We start from the raw sequence: 20,521 nt of genomic DNA, 5'->3' as shown, positions 1-20,521 counted from the left end.
ATTAGACTTGCACACTTTTGCACGCAAGCAAAATATTTACATTTTCGCAAACATAAATTTTAAATATAGGATCACCCTAACACGCATTGAATATTTGGAACGGAGGTAGATACGCACAAACCATAAAAATGCAGCGGTCAATCAACCCTTTGCACACTTAAAATCCAATACACCCAGCTACAAATACAACATAGGTACATAATACATAAAGTGAACGGAGATCAGCAGCAAGTCGTCAAAATAAGCGCCGCTACTAATAGAGATTTCGCTATACATATTTACGCACTAGCATACAACACACCAACGCACGCCATATAACAGACGGCAGAAGCATTGGGCAAAGCAAAACACAACATTAGAATCAGGTGATCACAAACAAATATACAAACACACAATAGTTATAGCAACGGCTGGAAAGCACGGTAACAGCAAGTACAAAGGCATTGTATTCAATAAGGAGCATTATGGTGCATGGAAATTCATGGGAAGGAAATATTCCCCAGAATAACAGTTGTTTTATATTGTTATTACTATTAGTTAGAAGTTGTTATTATAAAATAACCGTTTGCCTGTGTGCAAAAATTAGTATATAAGGACGACGGGCTCGCATTAAAATTGAGAGATTAGGAGACAGGCATACGAGTCGGTAGGTTTTATCACTAGCGACCAAGAGTACACCTGAAGGTTTTTGACTTCATTTGTACTAAAAGTATACTCGTCTGGAGGCTTTATTACTCCATTCGACCGCAGAGGTTGGCCGAGCGCTTTATTACCTCAGTCACCTCTTAAAAAGCAAGGGGATCAGCTAGGAGTAGAAATAGAATTTTTATTAAATAAATACTTTTATAGCGTTCTTATACGAAATAAACAAGGTTATTCTTTTGGAAGGACCGGTAGGAATTTCTATTTTCAGGAATCCTGGACGGACTGAGGCCAACCCCGGCAAAGTCAAAGGAAAAGTCCGTCAAAAATTGAAATTCCAAACACATTTTTTTTCTTGTTATTCATTATTTTTTCAACATGGTTGGATATTTTCCAAGAATATATATATATATATTGTAAAAGTCTATAACAGCGGTCGACTGATAATACGCGTCGTAAAAACCTCGGCTTGACCGACAAACAAAAATGGTTTTCAATATAAAATAATATATATATATATAATATATATATTTTATATTGGAAACTATACAGAAAACATATTAGGCGACCATGGTTCAAATTTCCTGTTTAGAATAAGAAGCTTCCGAATTAATTAAAACAAAGTCTTCTTTTAATCACCACACTTGTTTTGGAAGTGGCAACAATGATACAAATTCTCATTGAAAAAGCTACGTATAACTCGCATATAAAGAATATTAGAAAGCTAATGTCATACATCAGACACATTCCAAAAGTACTTACACATTCAAGTAATTGTAAATTTTTAAACCCTGCGTGTATTTGCACACAACTTTAATAAGTTTGATTGGATAACGGTCGTTCGTAATGGCATCAACGAATCGATATAGATATACCTAGACTTGTATATTGGCTAACCTTGACCCAGAATAAATTGGTTTTGAAAAATAGACGAAATCAAACCTTTTAAATAATGATTTCTAATGGTAATGATTACCCGTTCAATTGATTATTTTCTTTAAAAGCCATTTAATGATTACTTGCCATTATTTCTATTTTAATGATTACAGAGTCGCTCACAAATTAGAACCTTCAGTAATTAAAATTAAAGAAATAAGAATCACCTTTTTCAATACAATGCACGAACTGAAATTAGAATCGAAAATTCTAATTTCTGAGCATATTTACTTTTTTGTATGTATATATATATGTCCTGAAATGGTTTTGGATGACTAAAATAATGATATGAAATGCGTGTTGAAGAAAACAGGATTGGGATACATTTTGAAAAAAGGTGATTAGGCACAATACCTAACTTTTACCTGATTGACGGCGCCCCTCCCTAACGTTTTAATAATATTTCCAGCCACATGCATGCGTTTCATACACATGCACGTGTGTGTGTGCAGGTTGTCCGCACCCATGCACGTGTAGGTGGGGGTGGTTGTATGTGTGGCCTTTCCCCTCCTTAACACCAGAGGATTTTTTCGCGGCTTAGCGGTTGTCCTCAACGGTACAATCGGCCTCTTTTATGATCGACCGCCAAGCAGTTCACAACGCCCAGGATCACCATCGTCACGTTAAACACAAAGGTAATATTGTATCCACTTTATATTTCCTTACACTCTAATTAAATATTATTTTATAACGAGGGATTCCTCTTGTGTTCTTTTATTTTCTTCCGAGTGCACTATCAACCCGAGATCGACCCGTGTGCGCCTACCCGCTGCCGGTTTCAGACGCACCCAGGCCGCACACTGGTCCTCTATTTTATAACGAGGAATTTCTCTTGTGTTCTTTTATTTTCTTCCGAGTGCACTATCAACCCGAGTTCGACCCGTGTGCGCCTACCCACTGCCGGTTTCAGACGCACCCAGGCCGAACATTGGTCCTCCTCACCGAGAACGGAAAGCACCCTTTTTAATACAAGTCCTATATTTCATACAGATAATCAACGTGTAAGCACAATCTGCCGAGGAAAATTTTTAGTCTAGAGGATTATTTGCCCCAGCAGCCAAAAACACAGAAAGGAGTTTTTCTATATATAAATACCAGAGCCACAGCACATTTGCCTACTTAAATTTATTTGCCACAACACATACCAGCAGAGCCACCGGAGCCACAGCACAAACGAGAAGTAAGTGTTATATTTCTTTCCACTTTTTTTTAAGTGTTATTGAAGAAAAATAAAGAAAACACCCGTGTTGTGCGCGAAAAATGGAAATCGAAAAAAAGTGTAAAAAGTGAAATTATTTACTGGGCACCATTTTTCCATTTTAAAAGTTAAACCACTTGATTTGTTAATTTATTTCGGTCCTTGTGATTATCTGGTTTATCCCCCCACCAGTGGTAAGGTTTTCCAGACACAACATAAGTAATAGGTAACCTAACCTCACTTTCAGCACTATATTGAATAGTTTTTTTGTTGTTTTTTTTGCACATCACAAACACTTCAATTTAATTAATTCGGTGCGCACTTCACTTTAAACACCTTTTGCACTTTTGTTTTTCCGTTTATTTTCGGTTTCAATTGCAATATCGCACGCAAATAAAACAATGGAAACCTACATCCGTTTATCAGAATCAATCGCAGAGTTTGATAAAGATTACAGCCTTATTCCGGAAAGCGACCATAGCAAACACACCCTTGCAATACAGCAGGAAGAGTTGCGGTCCTTGTGGAAGAAGGTAAAGTCTGCGTTTGATTCGCTATTGGGATCTGATGAGGTGTCAGCGGATGACGTTATGGCGGTCAGAAAGAAGCAAAAGGCAGCATACGCAATCTACGTGCGATGTTCAACGTCTATATCTGCTGAGGCAGAAAAATACAAGAAGGATGAAAAGAACGTCAACCCTGAGCAAGAACCTCATGGGCATAAAATTCGCCTCCCTGCTTGCGACACGGAAGTCTTTAAAGGGGATTATCTGTCTTGGCCAACTTTTCGTGACCTGTTCACGGCAATTTATATAAACAACTCTAGCTTGAAAGGGGGGAAAAGTTATTCCATCTCAACAACAATACGCAGCGCGAAGCAAAAGACATCGTGAAAAAATGCCCTCTCACAAATGAAGGCTTCGAGATGGCCTGGAAAAACTTGTGTGAAAGATACGAAATGTATATTAGTAAATACACAACTACAAATTTTATTCAGTTTAAAAAAGGTAGAAAGTGAGTGCGGCAGTTCAATAAAAAAGCTACAAAATGATATAAATAATTGTATTTCGTCCCTCAAATGCCACAAAATTGACACTTCCAATTGGGATGCAATCCTGACCTATCTCTGTTCAACCAAGTTACCAGAGAACAGGTTGGCTCTTTGGGAGCAAAGTATAGACCATAAAATGGACATATCCAAGTGGTAGGATATGGCTAAATTCCTATCTAATCAGTTTCAGACACTTGAAACAGTGTCTGGTTTTACAGGGCATGCAACTTCGAAAGTGCAAAAACAAAACGCGTCGCGAAAATCGACAGAAACCCCTACGAAAAGGCTTGGTGCTTTTCAAACAAAAGTATCCAAGCAAACAATAAAATCAATTTGTAAAATGTCCAAATCAACTGAGCACAGATTACGAAACTGTTCACGCTTTTGCGAGTTAACCCCAGTAGAAAGGATTAAATTTATAAAATCCACAAGTGGCTGCCTGAATTGTTTATCCCCAGGACACACCGTGACGAAGTGCACCAGTTCCTACAACTGTTCCAAATGCCTCTCTCGCCACCACACGCTCCTGCATGCGGATACATCTCAACAAACTGATCTGCGCAATCCTTTCAAAGATGCGGATAATATCCCAACAACTTCGGCACAGGCGCGACAATCTGCGAACCAGAATGTAAAATCCTGTCATGCCAATTCCAGCACAGGCGTGCTATTAGGAACTGCTCGCGTACACATTCGCCATAATGATACCGACTTCTCCGCGCGGGCATTAATTGATTCAGGGTCTGAGTGTTCCTTTATAACTGAAAGACTGAAACGTAGAATCAATTTGCCAGCGAGAAAAATGCATGCCCATTTTTCAGGCATCACAAATACGGTGTCAGCTCAGGTGAAAGAAGCATCCAAAATTGAATTACGTTCACCAGTGGATGCCTGCTTCAGCCTGACTACACCCGTTCTAGTCCTAGCCAAACTCACTGGGAATCTTCCATCCTGCCATATCAACGCCATGACTATGCAGGCATTCCCAGACTTGGTTTTGGCAGACAAGAGGTTCTACATCAACGAAGGCATAGACCTCATACCTGGAGGAGACATATATCCCCAAATTATACTGAGCGGTCTGAAAATGAATGTACTAAATACACTTTTGGCCCAAGAGACAGTGTTCGGTTGGATACTAACCGGTCGCATCGAAGCACCGAGTCCAACGAAGAGCATCATGTCATTCTACAACGAAGTTGCGTTGGACAACCAACTAAAAGCATTCTGGGAGGTAGAAAATGTTCCCAAAAATAAAATGCTTAATGAAGAAGAAAGGTATTGTGAACAGTTATTTAAGGAAACGACAAAACGTGATGAAATTGGGAGGTATAAAGTTTCGCTACCATTCAGGCAGGATTACCCGGAGAATATTACATTAGGACCGTCCTTAAATCGCGCATGTTCACAATTCTTCAGAAATGAGGGGCGATTACTGAAAAACCAAGATTTAATGAAAGAGTATGTTCGGGTGTTGTCAGAATACGAAACACTCGGACATATGAGAAAAATCAAGAATAATATACCATCCGACGATTCGGATAATTATTTCCTGCCCCATCACGCCGTTGTAAAGGCGGAAAGTACCACTACCAAGGTGCGCGTCGTCTTAAACGCGTCAAGTTCTACGGTAAACGGCATTAATCTAAACGACATACTCCACCCAGGTCTAGTACTCCAAGCAGACTTGCCCATTTTAATTCTACGTTCGAGACTGTACCGCTTTGTCTTTAATAGTGACATAGAAAAGATGTATAGGCAAATTTGGGTGACCGATAATCACGCCAAATTTCAAAGAATTGTCCATCGAACTTCCTCCAACGAACCCATCAGTCTTTACGAACTAAAGGCTGTCACATTTGGTGTAAACTACGCCCCCTACCTCGCGATACGGTCACTTCTACAATTGGCTGAAGATGCAGAAAATACCCACCCAATAGCATCGGGTATCTTAAGAGAAAGTATGTATGTCGACGACGTTTTATCTGGAGGACATACAATAGCGTCAACTATCAGAGCAAGAAACGAGATTCGCGAAGCATTACACTCAGCTGGCTTTCCATTGCGCAAGTGGACATCAAATTGTGAGGAAATTCTTCAGGATATCCCCAAAACGGATCTGCTCAGCTAGGACTTCCTATCGTTTGAAGAGGCTATCTCGGTGAAGGCACTCGGAATACGATGGAACGCGCATTCAGACATGTTTTACTTCACCGCAGGAGCTTTAGAGAATGGCGAGAACATCACCAAACGCGCAATCCTATCCGCTATAGCCAAACTTTTCGACCCTTTAGGTTGGCTTGCACCAATGATCATAGTGGCAAAAATACTAATGCAGAATATCTGGTTAGAGGGCACCGGGTGGGACAAACCTGTCTCCCCACCTACCTTAGAACGGTGGGAAAATTTCACCCTACACTGTAGCGAAATAGATAACATTAGGATACCGCGGTGGGTAAATTTTTCACCAGAAGACGACATAGAAATTCACGGCTTCTGTGGCGCTTCCGAGAAAGCATATGCGGCAGCGGTATACATGCGCGTGAAAAGAGACGATCAGGTTTTCATACACTTACTGTTTGCAAAAACGAGAGTAGCTCCAGTGAAAACCATCTCGCTACCATGTTTAGAACTCTTCGGCGCCGTGCTGCTTGCAGAAATCATGGAATCAATATTCCGGAACATTCATTTGGGACCATCAAAAGTTCACCTGTGGACGGATTCAACCATCATACTCGCATGGCTAAGAAAGCCGCCCTGTTCCTGGTCAACCTTCGTCGCATACCGAATCACTAAGATCATCGATATGGTCGGTAGCAAGGACTGGCTTCACGTGGACTGGGAATCTAATCCAGCGGATCTGGGAAGCAGAGGACTACTTGCATCAGATTTGGTCAACAATTCGTTGTGGTAACAGGGACCCTCTTGGCTGCAAGAAGACAATTCCCACTGGCCAGCACAAGAGACCGAATACAAAACGTCCGTTGAGGAGAAGAGGGCACAAACATATGCCACGACAAAGGTACATCAAATAGATATTCTCAATCGATTTTCAAATCTGCCCAGGGCTTTGAAAGTTCTATCCTATGTTAGGAGATTCTATAAAAGAACACATCCTAAAACTAAAGCAATGTTCCACGAAAGGTCGTGTATAATCTCAGCCGATGAGATTAAGGCAACGACTCAAGCAGAATCTTTAAAATTGAAAAATAGGAAACCTATTGATCGAAAGAGTGAAATACTGTCACTCAACCCATACATCGACAAAGATGATATTATAAAAACAGGGGGGCGTCTAAGGGGCTTCAAAAGACATGTCATACAACGAGCGTCATCCGATCATCTTGCCTTACAATTGTAGGCTGTCTCGCCTTACAGTTATGATGTTTCATCATGATTCCCTTCATGGCGAGAACCAGCTCATGCTCCGTCTCATCCGAACCCAATACTGGATACCGAATGTCAACACCATGATCAGAGCGATCATCCACAATAGCAAAACCTGCATTATTCACCGAAAGCAGGCGCAGTCCCAACTTATGGGTACCCTTCCCTGCGAACGGACTACTTTTACCCGCGCGTTCACCAATACCCAGGTAGACTTTGCGGGGCCTTTCGACATCAAAAGCTACCGCGGTAGGGGATGTCGACTGTCAAAAGGTTACGTATGCCTTTGTGTCTGATTCTGCACTAAGGCCATTCACTTAGAGGCCACTAGCGACCTCAGCACCCCATGCTTTCTCGCAGCCTTCTCGCGTTTTATCGCGAGAAGAGGATGTCCGAAAAACATCTACTCCGACAATGGTACAAACTTTGTCGGAGCATCAAGATCTTTACGATCCGAGTTTAAAGCCTTTCTGGCTGAAAGCCGAGACAAAACAGTCTAGCCATCAAGCACTGAGCTGGCATTTTATTCCCGCCGCCGCTCCACATATGGGTGGCCTGTGGGAAGCGGGAGTGAAGAGCTTCAAAAGCCACTTCAAAAAGATCGCTTCTCCCCAAAAATATACTATGGAGGAGTTCCAAACCCTTTTGTGCAGGATTGAGGCGTGCCTCAACTCGCGCCCACTCAGTCCAGGGTCGAATGACCCAACGGATCTGGAACCACTAACCCCAGGACATTTCCTAACGGGCACCCGCCTACTGGCTACGCCAGAACCAGGTGAGAGCGAGAGCTCTGCCTCGATGATCAATCGGTGGCAGAAACTCAAAGCCCTCCATCATACTTTCTGCTAGCGATGGAAAACCGAATACCTCTCTGAACTTCAAAAACGGGTGAAGTGGAAACAGTCAAAACAAAATCTTAAAGTGGATGATCTAGTTGTCATCAAGGAGGACAATTTATCTCCCAACGAATAGAGTTTAGGTAGAGTCGTCAGCGCACACCCCGGCGAAGATAACCGAGTACGTGTAGTTGACCTCATAACCGAGAAGGGTCAAGTCAGACGACCTTTGGTCAAACTGGTCCTTCTTCCCACGGAGATAGATTGTGAGAGGACCAAGAGCTCCTCCTAACAACCCCTCCGTTCCTCCACATCCCTCCTTTCAAAAAAAAAAAAAAAACAAAAAAGAGAAATCAACCCCACACTCGCCCTTCCGAAACCGTCTTTAAATTTTTAGAAAATCAACCCCAGCTCTCGTTCACCCGGAACGAAGCCAACCAACAACCCTAATGCAGATCCGCATCTGCCACAGAACACAAAGGCATTCTCCAGCGCATTAAATTTTTAAACAAATTTCAAAAAAAAATCAAACCCAAAATTCACTCGCTCACCCCGAGCGAGGGCACCATAACCCTAACGCAGACCCACGGTCTGCCACAGATCGCATATGCCATCGGCCCAAGGCACAAGGCCAACAGAATTGAGATAAAATATTTTTAAAAGTTCAAAACTAGCTATCTCGCACACCTGCCTTACGTTAGCCTAAAGTGGTCGAGCGCAAAGGTCACGTAAGAAAACAAATAAATAAGCAATACGGAAGCTCGCGATTGAATAGGAATGTCCTTTTAAAAAATTGTTAGTGCGAACAATCAATAAACCAAAGCTAACATACACACTCAGTAGTATATCTCGAGATGGGGGGAAGTCGATCACAACTCTTTCATCTGGACACAGAATTGTAAGCAGAAAGGGAGATCGGGATGTGCTGATTGTTTCTGCCTAAGTTTCATCTCCTGTATTCAATGAATTTATATCCTCCCCATATCAAAGTTTTTTTTCTTTCAAGCTGGCAGTGCGTTTTTGTTCCTATCAAAACCTATTATTAATTTCCAACGCTTTAATTATTCTTTAGCAAAGATTTTCATATTTTCTGCTTTTATCAAAGCTTACAAATGGCACTAATAAGCGCTTTCATTACCCTTCTCCAAACTAAATGCACGAGGCCAACCGAATTTATCAAAATTCCCCATCACATATAAGCTCAAAATAACCAGCAACGAACCCCCAGAAACCCTCGGAGCTCGGTAGAAAAATTTTACATAAAATCTTTCTACGTAGCAATTAAATTATTTGGGAATCAAAAAATGGAAGGAAAATCCGAAAAAAGTGCCTGCAATTCAACAGAAGAGGCTACAGTCGCGGCCCCAGAAATGTCTGAAAATGGATCAGAAGAAGCAACGTCGGCGGCAAGTGAAAGCGTGTCTACCGAGCTAATTGATACCAAAGCGCCAGAAATTGGAAAGACTAAAAAATCGGTTGTAAAAGTAACAATTGATGGAGATGTCGAGTCAGAGAAGCAACAACCACCACACAAACGCATAAAAGCTGGCATGGTAGAGGAGGATGATAAATTAAAGGGAGTTGATGAGGATGACAACGGATTGGGCAAAGTTTCCACATCGTCACTGGCAGGCACAGTATCTGAACGTAGCTTGCATATATTCAATTCTAAAGATTTTAGTTTAGATGTCGATGCAGCCAAGAATATGCAACCACGTAAATTTCAACGCATTCCTATATTTATAGCCGATTATCACAGTGATGTTTTGGAATTTATATATCGTTGTTTGGCCACACGCCACTTGCCATTGGAAAATAATTTGCTCGTACATTTTGATTCACATCCGGACATGGTTATATCACGTGAGATACCAGCTAGTGCCTCGTACGATAAGGAAACAATGTTGGCCGAACTGAGTATTGGAAATTGGATAATGCCGACTTGTTATGTAGGTCACTTCAATCGTGTCGTATGGCTGAAGAACTCCTGGTGTCAACAAATACCTTTAGGGAAATAACATTTCAAAATTGGACATAACAAGTAAGGAAGGCTAAGTTCGGGTGTAACCGAACATTACATACTCAGTTGAGAGCTGTGGAGACAAAGTAAGGGAAAATCACCATGTTGTAAAAGGAACCTAGGGTAACTCTGGAATGTGTTTGTATGACATGTGTATCAAATGGAAGGTATTAAAGAGTATTTTAAGAGGAAGTGGGCCATAGTTCTATAGATGGACGCCATTTAGGGATATCGCCATAAAGGTGGACCAGGCCTGACTCTAGAATTTGTTTGTACGATATGGGTATCAAATGAAATGTGTTAATGATAATTTTAAAAGGGAGTGGGCCTAAGTTCTATAGGTGGACGCCTTTTCGAGATATCGCGATAAAGGTGGACCAGGGGTGACTAGAATTTATTTTGTACGATATGTGTATCAAATGAAAGGTATTAATGAGTATTTTAAAAGGGCGTGGGCCTAAGTTCTATAGATAGACGCCTTTTCGAGATATCGCATTAAAGATGGACCAGGGGTGACTCTAGAATTTGTTTGTACGATATGAGTATCAAATGAAAGGTGTTAATGAGTATTTTAAGAGGGTGTGGGCCTAAGTTCTATAGGTGGACGCCTTTTCGAGATATCGCCATAAAGATGGACCAGGGTTGACTCTAGAATGCGCTTGTACAATATGGGTATCAAACGAAAGGTGTTAATAAGTGTTTTAAAAGGGAGTGGGCCTTAGTTCTATGGGTGGACGCCTTTTCGGGATATCGCCATAAACGTGGACCAGGGGTGACTCTAGAATGCGTTTGTACAATGTGGGTATCAAATGAAAGGTGTTAATGAGTATTTTAAAAGGGCGTGGGCCTTAGGTCTATAGGTGGACGCCTTTTCAAGATATCGCCATAAAGGTGGACCCGGGGTGACTCTAGAATTTGTTTGTACGATATGGGTATCAAATGAAAGGTGTTAATGAGTATTTTAAAAGGGAATGGGCCTTAGTTTTATAAGTGTATGCCTTTTCGAGATATCGCCATAAAGGTGGGTCAGGGGTGACTCTAGAATGTGTTTGTACGATATGGGCATCAAATTAAAGGTATTAATAAGGGTTTTAAAAGGGAGTGGCCCTTAGTTGTATATGTGAAGGCGTTTTCGATATATCGACCAAAATGTGGACCAGGGTGATCCAGAACTTCATCTGTCGGGTACCGATAATTTATTTATATATGTAATACCACGAACAGTATTCGTTCCAAGATTCCAAGGGCTTTTGATTTCGCCCTGCAAAACTTTTTCATTTTCTTCTACTTAATATGGTAGGTGTCACACCCATTTTACCATGTTTTTTCTAAAGTTATATTTTGCGTCAATAGACCAATACAATTACCATGTTTCATCCCTTTTTTCGTATTTGGTATATAATTATGGCATTTTTTTCATTTTTCGTAATTTTCGATATCGAAAAAGTGGGCGTGGTCATAGTCGGATTTCGGCCATTTTTACACCAATACAAAGTGAGTTCAGATAAGTACGTGAACTGAGTTTAGTAAAGATATATCGATTTTTGCTCAAGTTATCGTGTTAACGGCCGAGCGTTAGGACAGACGGTCGACTGTGTATAAAAACTGGTCGTGGCTTCAACCGATTTCGCTATTTTTTAACAGAAAACAGTTATCGTCCTAGAATCTAAGCCTCTACCAAATTTCACAAGGATTGGTAAATTTTTGTTCGACTTATGGCATTAAAATTATCCTAGACAAATTAAATGAAAAAGGGCGGAGCCACGCCCATTTTGAAATTTTCTTTTATTTTTGTATTTTGTTGCAACATATCATTACTGGAGTTGAATGTTGACATAATTTACTTATATACTGTAAAGGTATTTACTTTTCTTTTAAAATTTGAATAAAAATTTTTTTTTTTTAAAAAGTGGGCGTGTTCGTTCTCCGATTTTGCTAATTTTTATTAAGCAGACATATAGTAATAAAAGTAACGTTCCTGCCAAATTTCATCATGATATCTTCAACGACTGCCAAATTACAGCTTGCAAAACTTCTAAATTACCTTCTCTTAGAAGTGGGCGGTGCCACGCCCATTGTCCAAAATTTTACTAGTTTTCTATTCTGCGTCATAAGTTCAACTCACCTACCAAGTTTCATCGCTAAATCCGCATTTGGTAATGAATTATCGCACTTTTTCGATTTTTCCGAAATTTTCGATATCGAAAAAGTGGGCGTGGTTATTGTCCGATATGGTTCATTTTAAACAGCGATCTGAGATGAGTGCCCGGGAACCTACGTACCAAATTTCATCAAGATACCTCAAAATTTACTCAAGTTATCGTGTTAATGGCAGACGGACGGACGGACGGACATGGCTCAATCGAATTTTTTTTCGATACTGATGATTTTGATATATGGAAGTCTATATCTATCTCGATTCCTTTATACCTGTACAACCAACCGTTATCCAATCAAAGTTAATATACTCTGTGAGCTCTGCTCAACTGGGTATAAAAATGATAAAATAAGTGTTGATTGTCCATTAGACTACTTCATATCAGAAGGCAATTATTGTGACACAAAAGAGTTGCAGCAGACGCGTGATATGGAATTGCATGTCATTAACGTAGACACGACAACCAAAACTGCACCAATCAAAACTGAAGAATTTATCAAAGAAGCAGATGCGATTTGGATTTCTCTACTACTGTACTACTAATCCATTTTTAGAAATATAAAAAGATGCTAATTGTTATGAACAACTCACCGATATTTTCCACTTTGATAGTGAACTTAAAGACTGTGGTGGCACTACAGAGCGACGTAAATTACAATTGGAAGCGCTTAAAAAAAATCTTTGAGCATTTAGAAGAGGCGAGAACATTAGAGACACTCACACCTACACCCGATCCAGATATAATATCCACCGAAACTTATACGCGCATAGAAAATCTTGTCAAATCATTACAAAAACATTATGCTGACGATTAGATCGATTGGTTGCTCATATATGATTCGGGTAGTACAACAGATACTAATGGCTTGCCACATCATATCAGTACCGCCAAAGAATTGGAACAATATTTTTCACAATTCAAAGAGCTATTACAAAACTTACCTGCACCACCGCAATATGTCGTCATGCCGGAGGAGTGTTATTCATACGGTTATGATCCTGCCGCCATGCATCCACCAGCTGCAGTACTCATGCCCGCCGGTTATTATATATATCCACCACCATGTACACCGCCCGCAGCCTTTGCACCAACACCAAATAATATTTATATGCAAACAGCACCACCCTTAACCACCTCTTATTACAGCTACAGCTCCATACCCAGTAGCTTCTCACATTGCGGGAGGTACATTTATTCGCCTAATATGCCATATGGTGGTCTTACACCGACTTCCAACTCAATTGAAATCGATTCGCAGCAAAATAATTCACCGCACTCACAAATGCAACACGAAACTCCAACAAACCGTAATTGCAGTTGCACAAATAACACAAATACTCCGCTAACTGCTCGTATTAATTTTGATGCGAAGAAATCTTTAGATGCTAATGGCATAGATTTGCCTACGGATGTGGCAACTTTGCGTCATTTTTTACAACTTAGGTTTAGGGTACCATTTTATGCATTTGAAGCGCGGTAACAATGATAGGGAGGCAAATGCAAGAGTCAACAGTGGTAAGGCGGCTTTGAAAGCAAACACAGGCAATACTAATGAAGACGTTGTGCAAGAACCAAAACCTGATCCCAACAATAACTCCATCAGCACAAAATCACCACACCAATAGTGGAAATAATTGTAATGTCAATAATAGTTCTGGCAAAGTTAGCCACAACATGCACAGATGTTATCCAGCACGCTATTTTAATAATAATAAAGATAAAGAGCGTCAAGTTTCTTGCGTAATCAAAGTAACAACAACAATAATAATGTCCAAATGGCAAACACATCCACAAGTCATAATTTAAACAAACATCCACCAATGATGTATTATTGATTGTGCTTGCCGCGGCAGTGGAGCTACTACTAATGATACTGCTATGCAACAAACCCTCTTTGGAGTTATGAAAACTTAAACGATAAATTTTTGTTGTTGAACTAGTGCTGCTGCACGCACCGGCATCTAAGTTACCCGATGATGTGGTTGTGCTGGTACTACTGGCGACATCCCCTGACTTATCAATCCATGCAGAGGCTGCAGCAGTGGTAGTAGCTGTTTTTTGTTGTTGCTATTGTTTTTCATGATGATATAGCAATCCTCATTTTTTGCTGCCATTCTGTTTGCTGTTGGTTCTGTTTTTAGTTGACGGATCGATGGTACGTACTGGAACGCATCACATAGCATACTTTCTAGTCCACTCTCGTGCTAATTCATTATATTTTTCCCGGTCAGTTTTATATATTCTAACAATCTCGGGTACAAGCGGATCATCTGGATTGGGATCACAGAGAAGGGAGCAATTTGATAGTAAAACTTTTGAAATAGTTAGTGCTGGCGACCATTGAGATCTTAAAATGTTTAGACAAATTAAATTAATGTGGATGGTATATACGCGTTGCAAAAGCCATTTTGGGCGGTTTGAAAGGATAATCTGTTGGATAATGAATTGTTAAGAAAAACACGCCACCTTGATACGGGCTGTCAGGCGGTCCCATTATTGTAACTTGCCAGTGAAATAAATCATCGCCGACTGGTCCAGCTGAACATTGTGCAGGTGGATTTCTGCCCAGATTTTGTAGTTCTTTATTAATTCCTTTTAACGCCATTTTGGTGAAATTTGATTTAAATTGTGTATATCATAGCGCATGCATGCATGTATGGAGTACTCGCTATGGACCAACCGAGTACTCCAAAATTAACCACAATTCATACAAAAAATATGGTCCAATTAACATTGCGATGTCCTAGGACCGGACCATATAATCCAGCTCCGCATTACATCAGAGTAATCCATGGAGTACCCACAGTCCAATAAACATCGTGTAGTGATTACAATCGTTAAAAACGAGCAATGATCGGCTTACAACATGTTCGTGTAGAAACATGAGTTGGTCCATCGCTGCATTACAGTGGAGTAGAATGGTAAGTACTCCAGTGGACCACATGGTCCAACGATTTTTGCAGGGATGTACATTAGATTAGGGATGCATAAAAAGATGCAAACGGGTACCCAAAAACCCGTTTCTGACCATCGGTATCGGAGCCAAATACACTTCGGGAACCGTGCCTTTTCATAAAGGCCATCAATAAAACAGGACTACAAGCGTACTTAGGGAAAACTTGAACAAATAATCGAAGGGTAATGCCAAAAAAAAAAAAATAATGATTCATTCTACAAATTTTTCTCTTCGTCCAAAACGAAGATTTTTTATGTTTTCTTTATATAGCATACAATTTTGCTGTCCAAACATTTTTTTTGTGGCGGGCAGGAAAGTTGTTGGGTTTTAGCACCAACAACACAAATAACAGCGACTCAAAAGAACCCACGCTATACACTTTCTACCCGGTTCGGTACCAGAATGTGCGAACCGAAAATCGTAAATGCTAATTTTTCTGCAGTACTAGTGTGCCCGTGGCTACCCTGCAAAATCGCGAGTACCCCATGCATGCATGTATGGAGTACTCGCTATGGATCAAGCGAATGCTCCAAAATTAACCACAATTCATACAAAAAATATGGTCCAATTAACATTGCGATGTCCTAGGACCGGACCATATACTCCAGCTCCGCATTACATCAGAGTAATCCATGGAGTACCCACAGTCCAATAAAAATCGTGTAGTGATTACAATCGTTAAAAACGAGCAATGATCGGCTTACAACATGTTCGTATAGAAACATGAGTTGGTCCATCGCTGCATTACAGTGGAGTAGAATGGTAAGTACTCCAGTGGACCACATGGTCCAACGATTTTTGCAGGGTAACTAAAACGCTACCGGGTGACACAAAAAAGAAATAGACAAATAAGGCACTAAAGACCCAGGCCCATAACGTGCGGGGAAAGAGGCCATGCACATAATCTGCGCCAGATATGAATATTTTTACGCTGCTACAGATGTTTTTCCCCTACGCACGCGCTAAAAAAATTTCCCAAATCTCAATAATACAATTAGGGACCACTCGCCCCTGCACTTTGACAATGACCGGACCCATTCAAACCTATTTCACTCCTTTCAGGAAAATGGGTCGTTTTGCCGCTTTGAAACGTAATGCTGCCACGAACGCAGCGCGTTATTCGTCGGAATGCCGAGTGTGTCTTGAGCGACACCCTATACGCTTGTGCCCATCTTTTCGGGCGAAAAGGCCAGAAGAGCGCCTCTATGTAACCATTCGCGAAAGCTACTGCGGAAATTGTCTGGCGCCTGATCACCGCTCTAACGCGTGCCCAAGCCAAGGGCGATGCACACGGTGCGGCGAGAAGCACCACACGATGCTGCACATCGCCTCGATTGACGAAGACGTGCAGCTATTACGAGAAGCCCGCTCCAAGCCATGGAGCGTCCAAGTGGAAGAGGAGCTAGATTCACCCCGAGAGCGGATAGACGACTCAATCTCTTTATATGCGTCGGACGCTGGACCTCTTCGTCCACCCCGAAACCGAGATGCCAGCCAAACCGGAGCGGAGACGCGGTCTCTTCGGCCGACCATACCGCCTACAGCCAAATAATTTCGACCACTTTTGCAGCACGAGAGGAAGCGGCTCCAACAAGGGACAGCGACAGCACAGCGCCATACATATAACGGCCGAGCGGAGACCCGGTCTCTTCGCCGGCAAACCAGGAACCCCCAACGCAGACGACATTCGCGCGACCGCAGAGCGGAGACAAGGCCTCTTCGCCAGCACCAACGACATCGGCCACAAGATCGCGGCAACGGATGCAACACGCTGCAGCTCACCTTCCGCTCAGGGCTCAGAGCCCAGCATCCAGCTGCCACCGCCACCATGATACCAACGGTAGCGATCACACCCACCGCGGTCGTAAAGATAGAAGATGGGGGGCGGCTACATCTCGTCCGTTCCTTAATTGCCGGATGCTCCCCCACCACCGTGATCGCAGATGAGCTCGCCCGGGAGCTCCAACTCCCTACCAGCACCATTGGCGGGCAAGCAGGATGCCTACTACGCATACGAGGAAGACACGGCCAAAACAAACGAATTGCAACCCATGCGGCGGTCGTGTCCAATTTTCGGCGAATGGCCCCCACGACCAGCGTCGACAGCGCCATCGCATCCCCGTATGCACATCTCCGTCTGGCGGATCCGCACTTTTATTCATCCGCCCCTCGTACTAGGGACAGACGTATATGCGGAAATAATGCTACCAGGGATTCTGCCCACCACGGTTGGCCCTTTGCTAGCTCAGAGTACCATCTTCGGTTGGGTACTCTCGGGCACAACGAAAGCCTAACATCAAAATGTTCAGAAACTACCGAAATACATAAATTGTTACACTTTTTATACTTTATTATTTTATTGAATTTCTGTTGTATACAGTTGCGAGAAGCGTGCATTGTGAATTCGTACAAGCGACAAATCTTTCTATTCCTCCAGTGCCATACCTACCTGTCAAATAATAGCTATCCGGGAGAACGCGAATGGCCAGAGAATGGAAGAAGGGTTTGTTTTTTGCTCGCCGTTATTAAATTGAAGTGCCATAAATTGAACATTTGTGTTTCAAATCAGCCATTCTTTAAATGTGTACACAGAAAATCAGACTACATACGAATATTCATTTCTAAAAGAAAGTTTAAGATTAAATTTGAGCAACCAGCTACGCAGGCATTTTAAAATATGTAAATAAAGCAATAAACCAGTCGTCTACAAAAAAATGTTTGAGAACCACGGTTGAGCTAGTGATTTATGTAATCGAAAAGCGATTGAGCAGGTGATCGCGGCTGCTTACTACTGTGAATGCCGTCATCAAACATTCGCCACTTGTATGAATTCACAATGGAGGTATGCTTTTACACTCCTTTATCATTGCAATAAGTTATTTTTTATTGAATTTTTTCTTTTTCTTCATACTAAACCCTTTGTTTGTTCCTTTCCAATGAATTTGTAATAAACGGCAAGAAATATCAACACGTATATCTTCTTACTTCTTTTCGCAATCCCTAGCTCTAGGCAAACCTGGCTCAGACCTTGAACCATAACGGGAAAAGTGCCGAATGACCGAGGCATCAGCACCCAAGCTCGCACACTGCGCAAACCATCTTGCGTGCCGCCAAGCCGGCGGACTGGCCGGCATTATGTTAAGTTAGATATAATTAGTTATAATTTGTTTTATTTTTCCTCTTCTTCACGGTCGGTGATCCTTGGCGAACTGTGATGTTGCGTACCGCAAGGGGGGCGGCATGTTTAGGCCCAATGCCTAACTTTTACCTGATTGACGGCGCCCCTCCCTAACGTTTTAATAATATTTCCAGCCACCCACACTCACGCCGCATTTGTGTGCATGCATGCACATGCATGCGTTTCATACACATGCACGTGTGTGTGTGCAGGTTGTCAGCACCCATGCACGTGTATGTGGGGGTGGTTGTATGTGTGGCCTTTCCCCTCCTTAACACCAGAGGAATTTTTCGCGGCTTAGCGGTTGTCCTCAACGGGACAACCGGCCTCTTTTATGATCGACCGCCAAGCAGTTCACAACTCCCAGGATCACCATCGTCACGTTAAACACAAAGGTAATATTGTATCCACTTTATATTTCCTTACACTCTAATTAAATATTATTTTATAACGAGGAATTCCTCTAGTGTTCTTCCATTTTCTTCCGAGTGCACTATCAACCCGAGATCGACCCGTGTGCGCCTACCCACTGCCGGTTTCAGACGCACCCAGGCCGAACAAAGGAAGTAGACATAAATGTGGTAGATCAACCACAACTGTGGTAAAGTGGCTACACTGATTTGTATGGGCAAATTCTTCTCATTTCAGATTCCAATAAATGTATATTGGAACGATTTTCCGTCTTCCCTTGTCAAATTTGGAGACAAATACGTTTCTGCGTTGCGCCATCATCAGTAAAAAACGACAGGATGTATATTGTAACGATTTTCCGTCATGCTTTGTCAAATTTGGTTTGAGACAACCCGGTTTCGGCGCTGCGCCATTATCAGTGAAAAATTTCACTCGAATTTTTCGGAAATCGTTCCAATATCAATTATTCATCCTGTCGAAAGATCAACAAAACAAAACAAATCAATAGTATAAAAAGGGGTTTTGTGTACAAAGGAGTAGAGTTGTGCTTTTTCGTTCATTTCAGAGATTCGAATCTTTCGTTCTTTTTCAGATGAACGAACAAGTTGTTCTTTTTGTTCATTTGTTCTTATTTTTTACAAGCAAATTTGTTCACTGCTGCTCGCCCCCGCGGAACCCTGCAAAAATCGAGAGTACTTCATGCATGCATGTATGGAGTACTCGCTATGGACCAACCGAGTGCTCCAAAATTAACCACAATTCATACAAAAAATATGGTCCAATTAACATTGCGATGTCCTAGGACTGGACCATATACTCAAGCTCCGCATTGCATCAGAGTATTCCATGGAGTACCCACAGTCCAATAAACATCGTGTAGTGATTACAATCGTTAAAAATGAGCAACGATCGGCTTACAATATGTTCGTGTAGAAACATGAGTTGGTTCATTGCTGCATTACAATGGAGTATAATGGTAAGTGCTCCAGTGGACCACATGATCCAACAATTTTTGCAGGGAAAAACCCTGCAAAAATCGCGAGTACTCCATACATGCATGTATGGAGTACTCGCTATGGACCAACCGAGTACTCCAAAATTAACCACAATTCATACAAAAAATATGGTCCAATTAACATTGCGATGTCCTAGGACGGGACCATATACTCCAGCTCCGCATTACATCAGAGTAATCCATGGAGTACCCACAGTACAATAAACATCGTGTAGTGTTTACAATCGTTAAAAACGAGCAATGATCGGCCTACAATATGTTCGTGTAGAAATATGAGTTGGTCCATTGCTGCATTACAGTGGAGTACAATGGTAAGTACTCCAGTGGATCACATGATCCAACGATTTTTGCAGGGAAGCCAACAAGTATAGATTGGGGCATGGTTCAATTATATGGCTGGCTCATCTCATCAGGTGATTTTTTTATTTCATTGCATGGCCGAAGGGATTGTCAAAAGGAGATGACAAACTCAAAATGAAACCAACACATTGGCAACATTTTCTTACACATACAAAAACTGGTAAGTTTTATGTTTCCATTCCATATAATTCGCACCAACACCAATACACAGATTTTGACAATTTGAACAGACATATTTTGTTGCTTTACAGATGAGCCAACCATATAATTGAGCCATGGATTGGGGTGTGTATGCAGCAATGCTTTGTGTAGGTATATTTAAATGTGTTATGAATGAATAAGTTAATATATATATATGTATAATTAACTTCA

The 20,521-nt window shown here is 41.5% G+C and overlaps 1 protein-coding gene and 2 pseudogenes across 1 annotated transcript in view; 2 read left to right on the top strand and 1 right to left on the bottom strand.

The window, feature by feature from the left end:
• The window catches only part of nompB (intraflagellar transport protein 88-like protein nompB), a 524,325-nt gene that overhangs the window by 28,282 nt on the left and 475,522 nt on the right, over window positions 1-20,521 (top strand). The gene's annotated exons all lie outside the window — the stretch shown is intronic.
• LOC137238130 (uncharacterized) lies at window positions 9,355-13,854 on the top strand (annotated as a pseudogene).
• LOC137238973 (ubiquitin-conjugating enzyme E2-17 kDa-like) lies at window positions 14,402-14,842 on the bottom strand (annotated as a pseudogene).

The sequence above is a fragment of the Eurosta solidaginis genome, chromosome 1 (genome assembly GCF_040869045.1).
Source record: "Eurosta solidaginis isolate ZX-2024a chromosome 1, ASM4086904v1, whole genome shotgun sequence".
Taxonomy (NCBI): domain Eukaryota; kingdom Metazoa; phylum Arthropoda; class Insecta; order Diptera; family Tephritidae; genus Eurosta; species Eurosta solidaginis.
Note: the sequence above shows the minus strand (reverse complement) of the source record. Positions and strands in the feature narration are given on the sequence as shown.